Genomic DNA, 20,721 nt, shown 5'->3' with positions numbered 1-20,721 from the left:
CACTCTGGGAGGCTGAGGCAGGCAGATCACCTGAGGTCAGGAGTTCAAAGCTAGCCTGGCCAACATGGTGAAACCCCATCTCTACTAAAAATACGAAAATTAGACGGACGTGATGGCAGGTCTCTGTCATCCCAGCTACTCGGGAGGCTGAGACAGGAGAATTGTGAAGGTTGTAGTGAGCCAAGATTACACCATTGCACTCTACCCTGGGTGATGTGAGTGAAACTTCGTCTCACTAAATAAATAAATAAATATTCTAACTAGCCTGCTGCATCTTTTCTTATTTTCAGTATGTAGCATCCTGTTAGGATATTCTTTAGAAATGCTTCAAAAGCATCAAAAGAATAACCCAGATTTTTTATTAGGTATCATAGATGCCAACTTCAGAGCTCATCCAGAAAGATTATTGGAAAACCAAGAATAATGTCTGACTCTCAAGTTCTCAAATTAAATAAGAAATAAAAACAGACTAAATCAACTTAAAGAACTGATCTCAATATTATTCCAAGTCTGCTATTTAACTCATAGGAGGCAACATTAAGAAAATACTTGCAAAAAAAGTCTTCATGGATGTTTGCAAAATATCATACAACTTTAAAATCAGTGGGTCCATGTGGCATATATCCCAAGAGAGCAAGAAAACTAGCAACTGGGGCTAGCAAATCCTTGTAATTTATTTCCAACAGTCACATTAAAAGTTACAAGTTGCACAAAGTAAAGAGGTTTAATTTTCTTTGAAAGAAAGGAGTCTATCTCATAAATCAGTATTAAAAGAGAAAACTCTTCAGGCATCTCTAAAATGGTGATGTTGTGAGTAACTAAAACATAATTAAAGTAAGAATTTATCATGGGAGAACAAATTTGTGGCCCTTCCATATTAACAGCCTGTTGACCTGTTTCAAAATCAATTTGGTGATATGTACTAATATCTTTTAAAATGTGCATGCCTTTTGAGCTGGTAATTTCATTTATGGGGCTTTATCCTTGGAAAATATGCTGAATTTGAAAAAATGATAAAACTAAGTACAAAGACACTCATTTTCCTAAAAAAATAGAATGAATTTAGTTGTGTTAACAAGAGAAGCAAGCAGGCTGTTTGGGGAATTGTTGTGTCTATCAAAGTCAAAATTAACCTATTAATGCATGGGTGAACTTCCAATAATCTGCTCTTTTGAAAAGAAAACTCAACATCATAATTCTAATCATCTAATAATTCAAGAAATTAATCGCTTGTGGCAATCAAATGAATTTAATGTAGGATGTGCCTTTTTATTGTGTTCCTAAAATAAGCTTTCTTCTTTGTATATGCAAACATATTCTGGGAGTATGGCACTTAACAAGATGGCAGAAAAAAATTCAGCCAGGATTCAACACTTTCCCACACATCATCAACACTTGAGTAAGTTATAAGCATGGTTTTTGAAAGTTAATGTGCCATTATTTCATGAAAAACTAAAAATTTTATTTATTTATGCTGGGTGCTATATCTGAATTGAGACTCCTCAAAGTTAAGATTCTATCGCACTTTTAATCCAGATTGTTTGTTTGGTTAGTTAGTTGGTTAGCTTCCATTTGTTTATTTTGGGTTTTGGTTTTGCATTTTACTTGAGACTAACCAGTAGGAGGGAGAGGAAAACTAATATTTTGAAGGTTTAAAAGTGGACAAAATAAGGCAGAACTGTTTCTGTCTGATGAAACCTGCCAAATGGTACTGCAAAAGGGTAATCATACAGGAGAAACATTTTAAAAAGCAGAAAGAACCTAAGTAATTATCACTGGAAAGGTTAGGCAGAAATCAAGCCTAAATAACTTCCATTTCTAAAGATTATCTGACATTTCTTTTCAACAGCTAAAGTGCCACCTAGTGCCAAGCAAGAGAAGCAAGTCAGGTCTCAGGTTTAGAGTCACATGAATCATTTCTTCATTTACTTTGCATCCTCTGTCAAGGGTTAGTTAAAATGGATCTTCTTCAGTGTCTCTCATCTCAGAAACATTAACAGGAAGTTGTAAGTGGCTCTGTTCAAGTCATCAGCACTGACAACATTAAGAAACATGGAGAAACTTAACTCATTCTTAACAATCAGAAAATGAACATTGGGTATTTCCTTGTAAATTTCAATTTAAAAGTAAATAAAAATTATTAATATAAGGTCAATAAATGTTCTTCAATGGAAATTTAATTAAATAAATATGACATATCCTTTCAACAAAGTCTATGTAAGTCAAAAATTAATATGCTTAATGATACAAAAAACATTTATGACATACTGCTAAGTGGAAAAAAATAAGTTACAAATAGCATATATAGAATGTCTCACTTTGGGAAAAAAATGTAGAAATGTGTATACTTGTACATAAAACCCCAGAAGTTAACAGGAACAGTGTTTCCCCGTAACAATAGGGTTAAGGGTAATTTTTTTCCTTTTCTTATTTTGTAAGTATGAAACACTTTTTCAATAAAGATACAATTACAAACTTTTTAGCCAAAAGCAAATATATAAATAAGACACTATACTATCACATGGTCATAATTTAAATAAATGAAAGAATGCCTGAGTTTTACTAAAACAGGGAGGAAGATTATACTTAATTAGGTAGAAAGAAAATATTTCTAAATACCAAATTTATAAATGATGTTACTTTTTTTTTTACTTATGTACTCATCGCCTCACTAAAAGTGCAACTACTTGAACACTGCCCCCTCTCTCCCCTGTGCAACAAATTCTGAACTAAAGTTATCAACTGAAATGTCTTAGGGGTCCAGCACATATTGAAAATGGGTGAATCAAATAACAGTAGGAAGCAGTGAAGGATGTGGGGATCTGAGAAGTACACACCTGGCAGCAAGCATTCAAATTCCAGTGCTTCATGTCCTCTCTGCAGCTGTCAAAATGCTTTGGAAGGACTTGTCTTAAACACACTAGACTGAGACCTCCCTAAAACAAGGATTATATTTAATTCATTACAGCCATGGCTCTTCACACCAAACCTTAAAGGTCAGAACGTGGGGCTGAGTAAGTGTTCTCCCAAATGTTTATTCTGATGTACTAATTTTCTATTCAGATATCCTGGACATCAGCATCAACTGCTTGCCTGGACACTTCTATTGGTAGACAGTATAGCCAGGACCTGGCCAAGGTCCTGAACTCATAACTCAACAGACTCAGACGTAAAGTCTGGCCCTGACACTTTCCAGGAACTTCAACAAATTTCTTAACTCCTTAAGCCTTAGTTTTCACATTTATACAAGACAGTAATTATAATATTGATTGTGGCTGTACTGATGATCAAACTAAATTCTAATTGAAAATACCCGGACATAGCAGAATCTCAGGAAATGTTATTTATCAGTGTAGTTATGCTACCTGGAGTTAGTGTCGTGCCTTCCATCACACCTCAGAGTCCATAGATCTCAAGCAATTGCTAGTTGAAAGCTGAGTCTACATCCTACACCCATTGTCTTCCCCACTCTTCCACCAGCTTCTTTTGTGGGTTTACCAGTCTCCCTCACTTTCTTGCCTCATCACTTCACACAGAATGGAGCCCTCCATGATGTCAAGCTCTTAACTTTTCTGTAGGAAAAGTTTGCCCATTGATTAACCATCAATCAATAAATAGTATACTAACTGTTCCTATGCTATTCCCAACACAGGGGGAACATTCTGAATCTGTTATACATACTGTGCCCCCTCAAAGCTGCAGAATTTTACATTGTATTTCCCTCCATTGAATTTCCCTCCGTTCATAAATTCACCCTAATAAATGTCATTTGAGGCTGTTTCCTTCAAACTCTCTTATTTTATATTGCCAGGCCTGTAGACTACACTCTGGTGTGCCTTTAGGGAAGTTTTATCTTAAGAATTTCATGAGTATCATGGATATGGACCAACTACTGCTTATATAAAAGATAGTTCCCGTTTTTAAACCAGGTGATGACATTCAGTATTATATCAGTTTTCCTCTTTGTCGGTGGGTACAGGCAGTAATGTTTGAATTAATCAGAAATTAATCCAAATACATGAGTTAATTTTCAGAGAAATTCTAGAAATACTCCAGGATTAAATTTAAATTATGGGCATATGATGAGCAAAATTTCCTAAAGTTTTCCTAGATTTAATGTTTTAAATCTAAAGCTCCAAAAGCCAATATATAAGTATTACATATTGGATTAAATTACATACCACTAATGTTGTTGTATAGAGCTGGCCATAAGCAAAAATTAAAGTAATATTCCATTTATTTTACTTTAAGAAGGAGAAGAATTGAAAAGTCAAAATAATGGTTAAAGGGAAAAGTAAACTTAAGATATATAAGGTAATTGTAAGAGAATAACTTGTTGCTTTCAAGAATTTCAAATAACCAAATCAGAACAATTATATCATATGAAACTTGAATACATGTTTATAAAACGATTATCAATATATTTGGGAAACCAAGACAAATTTTTTTGAATTAAAGATTGGCAAATGTCTTTGGTTTCAAAAAGTAGTAACTACATAGATGTCATAGTGGATCAGAAATATTAATAAAATCTGATTTAGAAGAGAAAAAAAAAGTAGTAACTACAGATTGAAGAACTTGATATTAATAACCAGCAACATTTAGAACAGGTTATTAAACAGATGATTATGAACATTTTTAAGACAATCACTAGTAGTAAGCATGTGTTCTCTGAAAATAGGCTATAATAATGATATATATTTTTTCTTTGGGGTGAGAACATTAGCTAGCTGTAGAATCAGGATTTTTGCATTTCTGTATCCCTGGGCAAGTCACTTGACCTGGGACTAAATATTACAAAGTCACTAATAGCTGTTTGTCCAGAAGGGCTCTGTGGTGAAGTATATTGGAACAACAGTTGAACAAAAACTGATAGGTTTTTGTTGTTGAAAACTTATCAGAGTCTTTAATAAGTTCATGCCCATTGCAAGTTTCTGAGAGTGGGTCACTGTGTGCAGTATTTTTCAACTTGATTACCTGAAGAATAATTTTGATTTTCAGTGCATCTTACAAGACTAGGCTTCTGAAGAACTCTCAGAAATACTATGCTGAAAGCTCCCTCAGCTCTAGCATTTTATACCTATAGATGGTTAATTATAAACTATTAAAATCAATACAGTTATTGTTACAATCAAATTATATAGTTTAGAAATGTGTCAAATTTTCACACAAAGAACATAAAAACAATCAGAACCAAAATATATCATGCTTCAGAACTCTGGAATTTATATATTAAGTAATTCAAAATCCAATTTCAAACTACATTTTAAGGCAACTTTAACTTCAGTTAAGCTTATTTCCCTACTGGTTTTTGTTCCAGGAGCTATTAAATTATATCTTCTGATAGGCTATAATTCATTCAATTTAAATTGCATGTTAATTCACTTATAAAAGAAGCAGGAGGATGGGGTGGGGAATGGAGAGAGATCAGCCCCTTTATAATTCAGTTAGCTAATCTTTCATCCTTAATTAGATGATTAAAAAAACCTTTTAACTTTATCTTATATTTGAAAGGAACACTGAGATATATTCAAGAGACAGGGCAAAAGGAATAGCAAACAGAAAATATTGTTCTGTAACTATAAACATCCTCCAATAAGTATTTAAATTACTAATATGTACTTTAAAGCTTATTAGAAAAATACAAAATAGCATTGATCAAATGCTCCTAAGGCGAATTAACATTTATGATCTCTATGTACATATATACATTTTGCAAATGCCATTCCATCTGTTTTTTTTGTAATTGCTCTTCCTCCCACATCTTACTTCCAGTTCCCCTGACTCTGACCAAGATTTCCAGAGAAATCTGAAGCTCCCTGAAGCCCTTGGGTTCCTCAGTTCTATTTACTCTGAGAGAAGGTAACCTCTCCATCCCAAACCTCTGCATCTGCATTTACCCAGCATTTCAAAAATACTTTCTTCTTGGCCAATTTATAATCACCTTCCTCTAAATACTAATTTCACATATGTTTTGCATAGGACTTTAGAGATTTCTATTTGACTTTTAAATCCAATCCTCACTATAACCCAGCAAATAGGGAGAATGTTGTCCACATGGACAAGTGAGGACAATAAGGTAGGGAAAGGTCAGAGGCCCTGTAAAGGAAAGAATTAGGACTTTGCTTTCTAGCCATCCTCCTGGTGCCTCCTACTCTCCTGTCCAGGCTCCCCCAACCCCCACAGTCCCACAATAAAGCTGTGGTCACAGATTGCAAGCTGCAGAATGCTTTCCTTATATTCTGATCTCACTGTTTGTTAGAGGGATGACTTTGGACAAGTTACTTAACTTCTGTACATCTCAATTTTCAAAACTGTAAAATAGGCACACTGTAGTACACGCTTTATAAAGAAATAAGAATTAAATTGGTTACTGCATCTAACCGTGGGTTTTGGAGATTAATTTAATGTGAATAAATAAATGAATTAAAGATTGTATTAGTTAACTCATTTACTCATCCAATAAATATATGTTTTTATTGATACATAATGATTGTACATATTATTTCTGGATTTCATGTGACATTTTGATACATGCATAAAATAATTATCAAATCAGAATAATTGGGGTATCCATCACCTCAAACATTGAAATTACTTTGTCTTGGGAATATTCCAACTCTTCTAGCTACTTTGAAATATACAATAAATTATTGTTAACTATAGTCACTCTACTATGCTATTGAACACTAGAAATGACTTCGAACTGACTGTTTTTATACCCATTAACCAACTTTTCTTCACCCCTGCACTCCTCCTAACTTTCCCAGCCACTGGTAACCATCATTCTACTCTCTACCTCCATGAGATCAACTTTTTTTCAACTTTTCAACTTTTTTTACTATTATGTGGGAGCTAAAAAAGCTAAAAAAGCTCCCACATATGAGTAAAAACATGTAATATGTGTCTTTCTGTGACTGGCTAATTTCATTTAACATAATACCTTCCAGTTCCATCAGTCTTGCTTTAAATAGCGAAATTTCATTTTTTTTAATCACTGAATAACATTTCATTGCATACATACACCACATTTTCTTTATTCATTTATCCACTGATGGACACTTAGGTTGATTCTATGTCTTGACTATTGTGAATAATGCTGCAATATACATGAGAGTGTAGATATTGCTTCAAATATGCTGATTTCCTTTCTTTTGGATATATATCAAGCAGTTACACTGCTGGATCATATGGTAGTTCTGTTTTTAGTTTTTTGAGGAACCTCTATACTTCAACTAACAATAGTTGTACCAATTTACATTCCCTCCAACAGTGTATAAGATTTCCCCTTTCGCCATATCCTTGCTGATTTTGATTTGCATTTCCCTGATTAGTGACCATTCTTTCATATACCTATGGGTCATTTTTTTGTTTGGTTTGTTTTTGTTTGTTTCTTTTGTTTTGTTTTGTTTTGAGACAGGGTCTTGCTCTTCGGGTTGAAGTGCAGTGGCACAATCATAGCTCACTGCAGTCTCCATCTCCTAAGTTCAGGGGCTCTTCCTGTCTCAGCCTCCTGAGAAGCTAGGACTACAGGTGCATGCCACCACATCCAGCTAATGTTTTAAATTTTTTTGTAGAGATGAGGTCTTGCTATGTTGCCCAGGCTACTCTCAAACTCCTGGCTTCATGCTATCCTTCTGCCTCAGCCTCCCAAAGTGCTGGGATTACAGGTGTGAGTCACCACAGCCAGCCTTTATTGGCCATTTGTATGTTTTCTCTTGAGAAATTTCTATTCAGATTATTTCTAGCTTTTAATCGGGTTATTTAATTTTTGGTGTTCAGTTGTTTGAGTTACCTGTGTATCCTGATTATTAATCCCTTGGCAGATGAATGGCTTGCAAATATTTTCTTCCATGCTGTTAGTTGTCTTCAGTCTATTGATTGTTTCCTTTGCTGTGCAGAAGCTTTTTTGCTTGATGTAATCTCATTTCTCTATTTTTGTTTTTGTTCCAGTGCTTTAGAGGTCTTACTCCAAAAATATTTGTCCAGACTAACATCCTGAAGCATTTCCCCAATGTTTTTTCTAGTGGTTTTATAGTTTTAGATCTTAGATTTAAGTCTTTAACCCACATTAATTTGACTTGACTTTTGAATATGGTGAGAGATCTAGTTTAGGGGTCTAGTTTCATTCTCCTGCATATGGTTATCCAGCTTTTCTAACGCTATTCAAATGACTGAAGAAAAGACTGTTTTCCCCCAATGCATTTTCTTGGTGCCTTTGTCAAAAATGAGTTGGTGGTAAATGTGTGGATTTATTTTTAAGTTATCTATTCTTTTCCATTGGTCTATATATCTGTTTTTAAGCCAGCACTACGAAGTATTGGTCATTATGGCTTCAGGGTATATTTTGAAGGCATGTAGTACAGTGCTTCCAGTTTAATTCCTTTTGCTCAGGATTGCTTTGGCTATTTGGGGCTTTTGTAGCTCCATACAATTTTTAAGATTGTTTTTTCTATTTCTGTAAAGAATGTCATTTGTACTTTCACAGAGATTGCACTGAATCTATAGATTGCCTTGGGTAGTATAGATATGTTAATAATATTAATTCTTCTAGTCCATGAGCATAGGACCTTTTTTAATGTCCTACTTGACTTTTTTCATGAGTGTTTTATAATTTTATTTGTAGAGATTGTTCACTCCTGTGGTTAAATTAATTCCTAGGTATTTAAATATTTGTAGCTATTGTAAATGTGATTGCCTTTTTGAGTTTTTCTATTGTTAGCTGTTGGCATATACAAATCACACTGATTTTTGTATTTTCATTTTGCATCCTTCAACTTTACTGAATTTGTTTATCAGTTATAACAATTTTTAGTGGAGGCTTTAGGTTTTTTAAAATATAAAATTATGTTGTCTGCAAACAAGAATAATTTGACTCCTTCCTTTTCAATTTGGATGCTCTTTATTTCTTTCTGTTGCTTAATTGTTCTGACTAGGACTTCCAGTACTATGTCGAATACAAATGGTGAAAGTGGGCATCCTTGTCTTATTCTTGATCTTAGAGAAAAGGTTTTAAATTTTTCCTCATTCAGTATATTATTAGTTGTGGGCTTGTCATATATGGTCTTTATCATGTTGATGTATGTTCCTTCTATACCTGATTTGTTCAGAGTTTTTATCATGAAAGAATATTGAATTTTATTGGATGTTTTTCAGCATCTATTAAATTGGTTTTATGGTTTTGTCCTTGATTATGTTAATGTGATGTATCACATTAACTGAATTTGCATATTTTCCACCATCATTGCATTCCTGGGATGAATCCCACTTGGTCATGATGAATGATATTTTTAATGTGTTGTTGAATTCTGTTTGCTAGTATTTTGTTGAGGATTTCTGTATCTATGTTTGTCAAGGATTTTGGCCTGTAGTTTTCTTTTTTGTGTTTTCTTTTTTCTTTTTTGTGTTTGTCCTTGCCTGGCTTTGGTATCAGCGTAATGCTGGTGTCATAGAACAATTTTGGAACTATTTTCTTCTCTTCAATTTTTTGAAATAGTTTGAGTAGGATTGGCATTAATTCTCTAAATGTTTGATAAAATTCAGCAGTGGAATTGCTTCTTAGCCTTTTGGCTAAGGTAGAATTCAGCTGTGAAGCCATTTGGTTCTGGACTTTCCATTGATGGGAGACCTTTTTTTATCACTACTTTGATATTTTTACTTGTTGTTAGTCTGTTCAGGCTTTCTATTTCTTCATAGTTCAATCTTTGAAGGTTATATGCTTCCAATAACTTATACATTTCTTCTAGGTGTTCCAATTTGTTTCTATGTAATTGTTCATAATCATCTCTGGTAATACTTTCTATTTCTGTAGTGTCAGTTGTAATGTCTCCTTTTTGTTCCTGCTTTTGTTTGAGTCTTCTCTTTTTCCTTAGTCTAGTTACAGGTTTGTCAATTTTGTTTATCTTTTCAAAACATCAACTTTTCATTTTTTTTGTTCTATTGTGTTGCTTTGTAGTCTCAATGTTATTTATTTCTGCTCTGATTTTTATTATTTCTTTCCTTCTACTAATTTTGGGTTTTATTTGTTCTTGCTTTTCTAGCTCCTTGGGGTGCATCGTTAGGTTGTTTATTTGAAGTCTTTCTACTTTTTTAATGTAGGTGTTTATGGCCATAAACTTCCCTCTTAGTACTGTTTCTTCTGTATCCCAAAAGTTTTCATATGTTGTGTTTTCATTTTTATATTAACACATTTTAAAATTTTTTCATTGACACAATGATCATTAGGAGCATGTGGCTTAATTTCCATGTACAGTTTCCAAACTAACTCTGGTTGATTTCTAGTTTTATTCCATTGTAGTCAAGAAAGATACTTACATATAATTTTAAATTTTTTGAAATTGCTCAGACTTGTTTTGTGACCTAATATATGATCTGTCCTAGCACATTTCATGTGCTGATGAGAAAAATGTATATTGTAGAGATGTTGAATAACATGTGTTTAAATGTGATTTAGATCCATTTGGTCTACGACATAGTTTAACTCTAATGTTTCTTTGTTAATTTTCTGTATGGATGCCCTGTCCATTACTGAAAGTGGTATGTTGAAATCTACTATTATTATTGTATTGGAGTCAATCTCTTCCTTTAGGTCTATTAATATTTTCTTTATATATTTTGTTTGCACCAGTAATGGGGGTACATTTATTTATAATTGTTATATCCTCTTGCTGAATTTATCCTTTATCATTATATAATGACATTCTTTGTCTCTTTTTACAGTTTTGGACTTGAAATCTGTTTTATCTGATGTAAATATAGCTAATCCTGCTCTTTTTTGGTTTCCATTTGCATGAAACATCTTTTTCATTTTTTCACTTAGTCTATGCATGTCTTTGCAGGTGAAGTGAGTTTCTTGTAGACCACATATAGTTGGGTCTTGTTTTTTCTTATCCATTTACCTACTCCATTATGCAACTATGTGATTTTCTCTGGTAGTATATTTTTATCCCTTGCTTTTTATTTTAATGTATCTATTACAAGTTTTTGCTCTGTGGTTGCAATGAGGCTTAAAAAAGTCTTACAGGTATAACGAGTTACTTGGAATGAAAGACAACTTAACTTTGATCACAAAAAATGAATACAAAAAAAGAAGAAAGAAAAACCTAAAAATATTTACACTTTAACTACATGCCCTTACATTTTCACTCTTTCTTGTCTCAATTTACCTCTTCTAATATTGTGTATTTCATAACAAATTGTTGTGGTTATTGTTGTGGTATATTTGTTTATATGGTTTGGCTCCATGTCCCCACCCTAATCTCATGTTGAATTGTAATCCTCAATGCTGGGGAAGAGGCCTGGTGGTAGGTAATCGAGTCATGGGGACAAATTTCCCCCTTGCTGTGTTCTCATGATAATGAGTGAGTTTTCATGAGATCTGGTTGTTTGAAAGTGTGTAGCACTTCCCCATTTTCTCTCTCTCTCTCTCTCTCCTTCCAGGCATGTGAAGATGTGCCTGCTTCCCCTTCACCTTCTGACATGACTGTAAGTTTCCTAAGACCTCCCCAGCCATGTTACCTGTACAGCCTGTGGAACGGTGAGTCAATTAAATCTCTTTTCTTCATAAATTACCCAGTCTGATTTATATCTTTATAGCAGTGTGAAAATAGGCTAATACAGAAAATTAGCACCAGGAGTTGGGGCATTGCTATAAAGACACATGAAAATGTGGAAGCAGCATTGGAACTGGGTAATAGGCAGAAGAGTTTGGAGGGCTCAGAAGAAGAAAGGAAGATGAGGAAAAGTTTGAAAATTTCTAGAGACTTGTTAAATGGTTGTGACCAAAATGCTAATAGTGATATGGAAAATGAAGTGCAGGCTGAGGTGGTCTCAGATGGAGATGAAAAACTTATTGGGACCTGAACTAAAGGTCACTATTGCTATGCTTTAGCAAACAGACTGGTGGCATTGTGCCCATGGGCTAGAGATCTATAGAACTTTGAACTTGAGAAAGATAATTTAGGGTACCTGGCAGAAGAAGTTTCTAAGCAGCAAAGCATTCAAGAGGTGGCCTGGCTGTTTCTACCTGCCTATACTCATAGGCATGAAAAAAGAGTTATCTGAAACTGGAACTTATATTTAAAAGGAAAGCAGTGCATAGAAATTCATAAAATTCACAGCCTGGCCATGTGGTAGGAAATAAAAACTCATTTTCTGGGGAGGAATTCCAGCCTGCTGCAGACGTTTGCATAAGTAAAGAGGAGCCTAATGTTAGTAGTCAAGACAATGGGGAAAATGCCTCCTAGGCATTTCAGAGACCTTTGTAGTAGCCCTTCCCATCACAGCCCTGGGAGCATAGGAGGAAAAAATGGTTTCATGGTCCAAGCCCAGGGACCTGCTGCTCTGTGCAGCCTTTAGGACATGGTGCCCTTTGTCATAGCTGTTCCAGCTCCAACCACAAGTAAAAGGGCCCCATATACATCTCAGGCCACTGCTTCAGAGAGTGCAAGTCCCAAGCCTTGATGGCTTCCATGTGGTGTTAAGCCTGTGGGTGTGCAGAGGGCAAGAGTTGGGGCCTAGAAGAGTCCACCTAGGTTTCAGAGGATGTATGAAAATGCCTGGATGTCCAGACACAAGTCTACTGCAGGGGGAGAGCTGTTGTAGAGAACCTATACTAGAACAGTGTGAAAGGGAAATGTGAGGTTGGAGCCCCCACAGAGAGTCTCCACTGTGGCACTGCCTAGTGGAGCTGTGAGAAGAGGGCCACCATCCTCCAGATCCCAGAACAGTAGATCCACTGACAGCTTGCACCGTGCACCTGTAAAACCTGCAGGTACTCAATGCCAGCTCATGGAGGCAGCTGTGTGGACTGTACCCTGCAAAGCCACATGATGATGCTGCCCAAGGCCATGAGAGCCCACCACTTGCATCAGTGTGACCTAGATGTGAGATGTGCAGTCAAAAAAGATTATTCTGGAGCTTTGAGATTTAATGACTGCACTACTGAATTCTGGACTTGCATGGGGCCTGTAGCCCCTTTGTTTTGCCCAATTTCTCCCTTTTTGAATGGGAACATTTACCCAGTGCCTGACCCCATTGTATCTTGGAAGTAACCAACTTGTTTTTTATTTTACAGGATCATAGGAGGCAACTTACCTTGTCTCTGATGAGGCTTTGGACTTGGACTTTTGAGTTCATGCTGGAATGAGTTAAGACTTTGAGGGACTGTTGGGAAGGCATTATTGTGTTTTGTAAAGTGAGAAGGACATGAGATTTGAGAAAGGTCAGGGGAGGAATAATATGTTTTGTCCCCAAACAAATCTCATGTTGAACTGCAATCTCCAATGTTGGAGGAGGGACTTGGTGGGAAGTGATCAAATCATGGGGGCACACTTCCCCCTTGCTGTTCTTGTAATAGAGTTCTCACAAGATCTTATTATTTGAAAGTGTGTAGCACTTCCCCCTTTTCACACTCTCTCTCCTGCTGTCCATGTGAAGATGTGCCTGCTTCCCTTTCACCTTCCACCATTATTGCAAGTTTACTGAGGCCTCCCCAGACATGCAGGACTGTGAGTGAAGTAAACTCATTTTCTTCATAAATTACCCAGTCCCAGGTAGTTCTTTATAGTCACATGAGAACAGACTAATAGATTTGTCTATTATCTTCATATGAGAGATATGAGTGGCTTACACAGCACAATTACGGTTTTTGAGTATTCTGAATTTATCTGTGAATTTACTTTTACCAGTAAATTTTATACCTTCAGGTTATTTTCTTGTTACACTTTAATGTCTTTCTTTCAGATTGACAAAATCCTTTAGCATTTCTTGTAAGACAGTTCTGGTGATGAATAATCCCCTCAGATTTTCTGTGTCTGGAAAAATCTTTCTCTCTCCTTTATGTTTGAGGGAAAGTTTTGCTGGGTACAGTATTCTCAGTTAACAGGGTTTCCCTTTTTATTCAGTACTTTAAATATGTTATTGCACTTTCTCCTGGTCTGTACAGTTTCCTCAGAGATGTTTGCTGGGTTAATCAATCCTTCTTCACATGTGATGTGCTTCTTTCCTCTTGCTGCTTTTAGAGTCATCTCTTTGTCCTTGAATTTTGAGACTTCAATCATTCTCTGCCTTGGGATAGTTTTATTTGGGTCAAATCTGTTTGGTGAACTTTGACCTTTCTGTACCTGGATATTCATATCTTTCTCTAGGTTTCAAATGTTTTTTGTTATTAATACTTTGAGTAAGCTTTCTATGTCTTGCTTTTTCTCAACTCTTTCTTACAGGCCAATGACTCTTATATTTCCTCTTTTGAGGTTATTTTCTAGATCTCATAGAACTCTTATTTCCTTTTAATTCTTTTAACTTTTTTCTTCTCTGGCTATGTATTTTCAAATAGCCTGTCTTCAAGCTCACTATTTTTTTTCTGCTTGATCAATTCTATTATTGAGAACCTCTGATGCATTTTTTTTTAGTTCAGCTAATGTATTTCTCAGTTCCAGGATATCCGCTGGATTTTTTAAAAATCACCATCTCTTTGTTAAATTCCTCTGTCAATTTTCTGAATTGCTTTTTTGTGTTATCTTGCAGTTCAATGGGTTTTGTAAAAAGAAATACAATTTTGAACTCTTGATCTTAGAGCTCACATAGCTCCATTTCATTTAAGTCAGTCACTGGCTTCTTGCTTTGTGCATTCAGAGAGTTCATGGTTTCTCGATTGCTGTTGTTTCTTACAGATGTACTTCTATGTCTTCACATTGAAATATTATTTATTCCAGCCTTTGCTGTCTAGGTTGGGTTGGTCTTCCGAGCACAAGTGTGCTTAGACTTCCTATACAGTTTGCCTCTTCATTCCCTTAGCCCTAGATCACTATATCTTTTTCAGCACTAGATGACACCTTAAGCTAAGGTTTTCTGAAGCTCCTGCAAAAGTTCCAAGTACTGCCCGCCTGAATGGTGAGTAGATTCCCTGGTTCTGTGGGGATGCTGGGTAGGAGTCCATGCCTAGATGGATTAGCCCACCCAACCCATCAACAGCTACCAACAATAGCAAGAAAGACTGCTTGGGTCCCAGTGAGTTGCTCCACCATTGCTACTGTCAACGTCCATACCAGAGCCTGAGAACTCTCCCACACACCTGTCCCACTGCTCCCACAAGACACTTCTAGGCTAACCATGTGGGGACCTCAAAATAGGCCTTTCAGGACCCACTAACACCAGAGTCGGTGTAAGCTTCTCTGGGGCCTAAGAACAGGTCCACTCAGCCCACTTCTGCCACCAAGATGGCCCAAAGACAAGCTCAGTTGGCATCCAAGTCCCCAACAAAACTTCACCAGAACCCAAACTAACTGTACACTATGTCACACACACACAAACAAATCACAGATACCACTGGTTCGGTGGGCTGCCAAAGAAGTCATAAAAAGATCAGACTACTATAGGCACCTAAAATTAAAGACACATTATCTTACACAAAAAACAACACATACACATCTTCAGGAAAAATTCTCCCCTACAAAGGCAATTTCCAAAAAATGGTACAAGTGACTGCTACACAAGATGCATAGATATCAATGGAAGGACACAGGAAACAGGAAAGAGCAAGAAAATATGACATCACTAAAAAACTACAAAAATTGTCCAGCCACAATTTTTTGAAATATTATTTATTCCAGCCTTTGCCATCTAGGTTGGGTTGGTCTTTCTAGAACATGTGTGCTTAGACTTTTAATCAAAAAGAGTTCCTTGAAATGCCAGAAAATGAATACAAAGTATAGATTATAAAGAAGTTCAATGAGATGCAAGAGAAATCTGAAAACCAATACAAAGAAGTAAGAAAATCAATTCACAATGTGAATGAGAAAATTACCAAAAAGATAATAGCTTAGAAAATAGAAGAAGTAGTTCTGGAACTAAAAATTTTATTAAAAGACATACAACATATATTTGAAAACTTCAATAATAAGCTAGACCAAACAGAAGAAAGAATCTCAGGAATTGAAGAGAGGGCTTCTGAAACACTCCAGTCAGATAAAAATAAGGAAAAAATAATAGAAAAGAATGAACAAAGTCTTTGAAATATCTGCAACTATATAAAGCAACCAAACTACAAATTTGTGGTATTCTCAAGGGAGAAGAGAGACCAGAAAGTTTAGAGAAACTATTTAAGGAAATTATCAATGAAAGCTTCCCAAGTCTATCATGAGAACTAGATGTCCAAATACAGCAGGCCCAGCAATCCTCAGAAAAATACACTGCAAAAAGGACTTCATCACAAGTCAAAGTTTAAAAAAGAATTTCAAAATTAGCAAGAGATAAGCACCTATTTACTATAAAGAAAACCCTATTAGACTAATGGTGGAATTTTCAGCAGAAACATTATAATCTAGAAGAAAATGGAATGCATTTTTAAAGCTCTGAAAAAAAAAGCATTAGCCAAAAATTTTGTATCCTGCAAGAATAGTCTTTATAAATGGAGGAGAAATAAAGTATTTCCAAGACAAGAGAATACAGAGGGAATTTGTCACCACTAGACCAGACCTACAGGTTATGTTCAAAGGGGTCTTAAACAGAAATAAACCATCAATATTCACTAGCATGTAAATACAAAACTAATAGGTCTTATAAATCAATCACACAAAGGAGAAAGAGATAGAAATCAAATGGTAACATGAAAGACCTTAAAACAATGACAAAAAGAGATAAAGGAACAAGGAATTTATAAAATAATTTGAAATCAGTTAACAATATGACAGAAAAAAAGCCTCCCATATAAATATTAACCTTGAATATAAATGGATTAAATGTTCCCCTTATAAGATATAGATTGGCAGGATGGATTTTAAAAAGCATGATGTAACTATATGTTGCTTATAAGAAACTCACTTTACTCATAAAGACACATATAGACTGGAAGTAAAGGGGTGAAAAAGATATGCCATGAAACAGAAACCAAAGCATAGAGGAATAGCTATACTTATATAAGATAAAACAGACTTCAGGGAGGAGGCTTCTGAGATGGTCGAATAGGAACAGCTCCTGTCTGCAGCTCCCAGTGAGATTGATGCAGAAGGCAGGTGATTTCTGCATTTCAAACTGAAGTACTTGGTTCATCTCATTGGGACTGGTTGGAGAGTGAGTGCAGCCCACAGAGGGCAAGCTGAAGCAGGGTAGGGCATTGTCTCACCCAGGAAGTGCAAGGGGTTGGGGGATTTCCCTTGCCTAGCCAAGGGAAGCCATGACAGACTGTACCTGGAGAAACGGTACACCCCTGACCAAATACTGTGCTATTCCCACAGTCTTAGCAACTGGCAGACCAAGAGATATCCTCCTGTGCCTGGCTTAGCAGGTACCATGCCCATGGAGCCTTGCTCACTGCTAGCACAGCAGTCTGAGATCAACCTGCAATGCTGCAGCTTGACGTGAGGGAGGGGCATCTGCCATTGCTAGACTTGAGTAGCTTACAGTGTAAACAAAGCAGCTAGGAAGCATGAACTGGGTGGAGTCCACCACAGCTCAGCAAGACCTACTACCTCCATAGATTCCACCTCTGGGGGCAGGGTATAGAAGAACAAAAGGCAGCAGACTGCTTCTGCAGACTTAAATGTCCCTGTCTGACAGCTCTGAAGAGAGCAGTGGTTCTCTCAGAACAGCATTCAAGCTCTGAGAACAGACAGACTGCCTCCTTAAGTGGGTCCCTGACCCCCATGTAGCCTGACTGGGAGACACCTCCCAGTAGGGGCTCACAGACACCTCAAACAGTCGGGTGCCCCTCTGGGACGAAGCTTCCAGAGGAAGGATCAGGAAGCAATATTTGCTGTTCTGCAGCCTCTGCTGGTGATACCCAGGCAAACAGGGTCTGGAGTGGACCTCCAGCAAAGTCCAACAGACCTGAAGCTGAGAGGCCTGACTGTTAGAAGGAAAACTAACAAACAGAAAGGAATACCATCAACATCAACAAAAAGGACATCCGCACCAAAACCTCATCTGTAGGTCACCAACATCAAAGACCGTACGTAAATAAAACCACAAAGATGGGGAAAAACCAGAGCAGAAAAGCTGAAAATTCCAAAAAACAGAGTGCCTCTTCTCCTCCAAAGGATTGCAGCTGCTCACCAGCAAGGGAACAAAACTGGATGGAGAATGAGTTTGACGAGTTGACAGAAGTAGGCTTCAGAAGGTCGGTAATAACAAACTTCTCCGAGCTAAAGAAGCATGTTCTAACCCATTGCAAGAATGCTAAAACCCTTAAAAAAAGGTTAGACGAATGGCTAACTAGAATAAACAGTGTAGAGAAAAGCTTAAATGACCTAATGGAACTGAAAACCATGGCACAAGAGCTTTGTGATGCATGCACAAGCTTCAGTAGCTGATTCGATCAAGTGGAAGAAAGGATGTCAGTGATTGAAGATCAAACTAATGAAATAAAGTGAGAAGACAAGATTAGAGAAAAAAAAGTGAAAAGAAATGAAGAAAGCCTCCAAGAAATATAGGACTATGTGAAAAGACCAAATATACTTTTGACTGGTGTACCAGAAAGTGACAGGGAGAATGGAACCAAGTTAGAAAACACTCTTCAGTATATATAGGAGAACTTCCCTAACCTAGCAAGGCAGGCCAACATTCAAATTCAGGAAATACAGAGAATACCACAAAGATACTCCTCGAGAAGAGCAACCTCCAGACACATAATTGTCAGATTCACCAAGGTTGAAATGAGGGAAAAAATGTTAAGGACAGCCAGAGAGAAAGGTCGGGTTACCCACAAAGGGAAGCCCATCAGACTAACAGCTGATCTCTTGGCAGAAACCCTACAAGCCAGAAGAGAGTTTGGGCCAATATTCAACATTCTTAAAGAAAAGAACTTTCAACCTAGAATCTCATATCCAGCCAAACAAAGCTTCATAAGTGAAGGAGAAATAAAATCCTTTACAGACAAGCAAATGCTGAGAGATTTTGACACCGCCAGGTCTGCCTTACAAGAGCTCCTGAAGGAAGCTCTGAACATGGAAAGGAACAACTGGTACTAGCCACGCAAAAACATGCCAAATGGTAAGGACCATCGATGCTATGAAGAAACTGCATCAATTAATGGGCAAAATAACCAGCTAGCATCATAATGACAGGATCAAATTCAAACATAACAATATTAATCTTAAATGTAAATGGACTAAATGCCCCAATTAAAAGACACAGATTGGCAAATTGGATAAAGAGTCAAGACCCATCAGTGTGCTATATTCAGGAGACCCACCTCACGTGCAAAGATACACATAGGCTCAAAATAAAGGGATGGAGGAAGGGCTACCAAGCAAATGGAAACCAAAAAAAGCAGGGGTTACAATCCTAGTCTCTGATAAAACAGACTTTAAACCAACAAATTTCAAAAGAGACAAACAAGGCCACTACATAATGGTAAAGGAATCAATTCAACAAGAAGAGCTGACTGTCCTAAATATATATGCACCCAATACAGGAGCACTCAGATTCATAAATCAAGTCCTTAGAGACCTACAAAGAGACAGACTCCCATACAATAATAATGGGAGACTTTAACACCCAACTGTCAATATCAGACAGATCAACAAGACAGAAGGTTAACAAGGATTTCCAGGAATTGAACTCAGCTCTGGACCGAGCAGACCTAATAGACATCTACAGAACTCTACACCCCAAATCAACAGAATATACATTCTTCTCAGCACCACATCACACTTATTCTAAAATTGACCACATAATTGGTAGTAAGACACTCCTCAGCAAATGTGAAAGAACAGAAATCACAACAAACTGTCTCTCAGACCACAGTGCAATCAAGCTAGAACTCAGGGTTAATAAACTCACCTAAAACCACACAACTACATGGACACTGAACAACCTGATCCTGAATGACTACTGGGTAAATAACAAAATGAAGGCAGAAATAAAGATACTCTTTGAAACCAATGAGAACAAAGACACAATGTACCAGAATCTCTGGGATACATTTAAAGGAGTGTGTAGAGGGAAATTTATAGCACTAAATGCTCACAGGAGAAAGCAGGAAAGATCTAAAATCGACACCCTAACATCACAATTAAAAGAACTAGAGAAGCAAGAGCAAACACATTCAAAAGCTAGCAGAAGGCAAGAAATAACTAAGATCAGAGCAGAACTGAAGGAGATAGAGACAAAAAAAAAAAAACCCTCCAAAAAAATCAATGAATCCAGGAGCTGGTTTTTGGAAAAGATCAACAAAGTAGATAGACCACTGGCAAGACTAATAAAGAAGAAAAGAGAGAAGAATCAAATAGATGCAATAAAAAATGATAAAGGGGATGTCACTACCGATCCCACAAATACAAACTACCATCAGAGAATACTATAAACAACTCTACACAAATAAAATAGAAAATCTAAAAGAAATAGATATATTCCTGGACAAATACACCCTCCCAAGACTTAACCAGGAAGAGGTTGAATCTCTGAATAAACCAAAAACATGTTCTGAAATTGACACAATAATTAATAGCCTACCAACCAAAAAAAGTCCAGGACCAGTTGGATTCACAGTCAAATTCTACCAGAAGTACAAAGAGGAGCTGGTACCATTCTTTCTGAAAAGATTCCAATCAATAGAAAAAGAGGGAATCCTCCCTAACCCATTTTATGAGGCTAGCATCATCCTGTTAACAAAGCCTGGTAGAGACACAACAAAAAAAAAGAGAATTTTAGGCCAACATCCCTGATGAACATCGATGCGAAAATCCTCAATAAAATACTGGCAAACCAAATCCAGCAGCACGT

The sequence above is a fragment of the Pan troglodytes genome, chromosome 17 (genome assembly GCF_028858775.2).
Source record: "Pan troglodytes isolate AG18354 chromosome 17, NHGRI_mPanTro3-v2.0_pri, whole genome shotgun sequence".
NCBI lineage: Eukaryota > Metazoa > Chordata > Mammalia > Primates > Hominidae > Pan > Pan troglodytes.
This window is presented reverse-complemented; position numbering follows the sequence as displayed.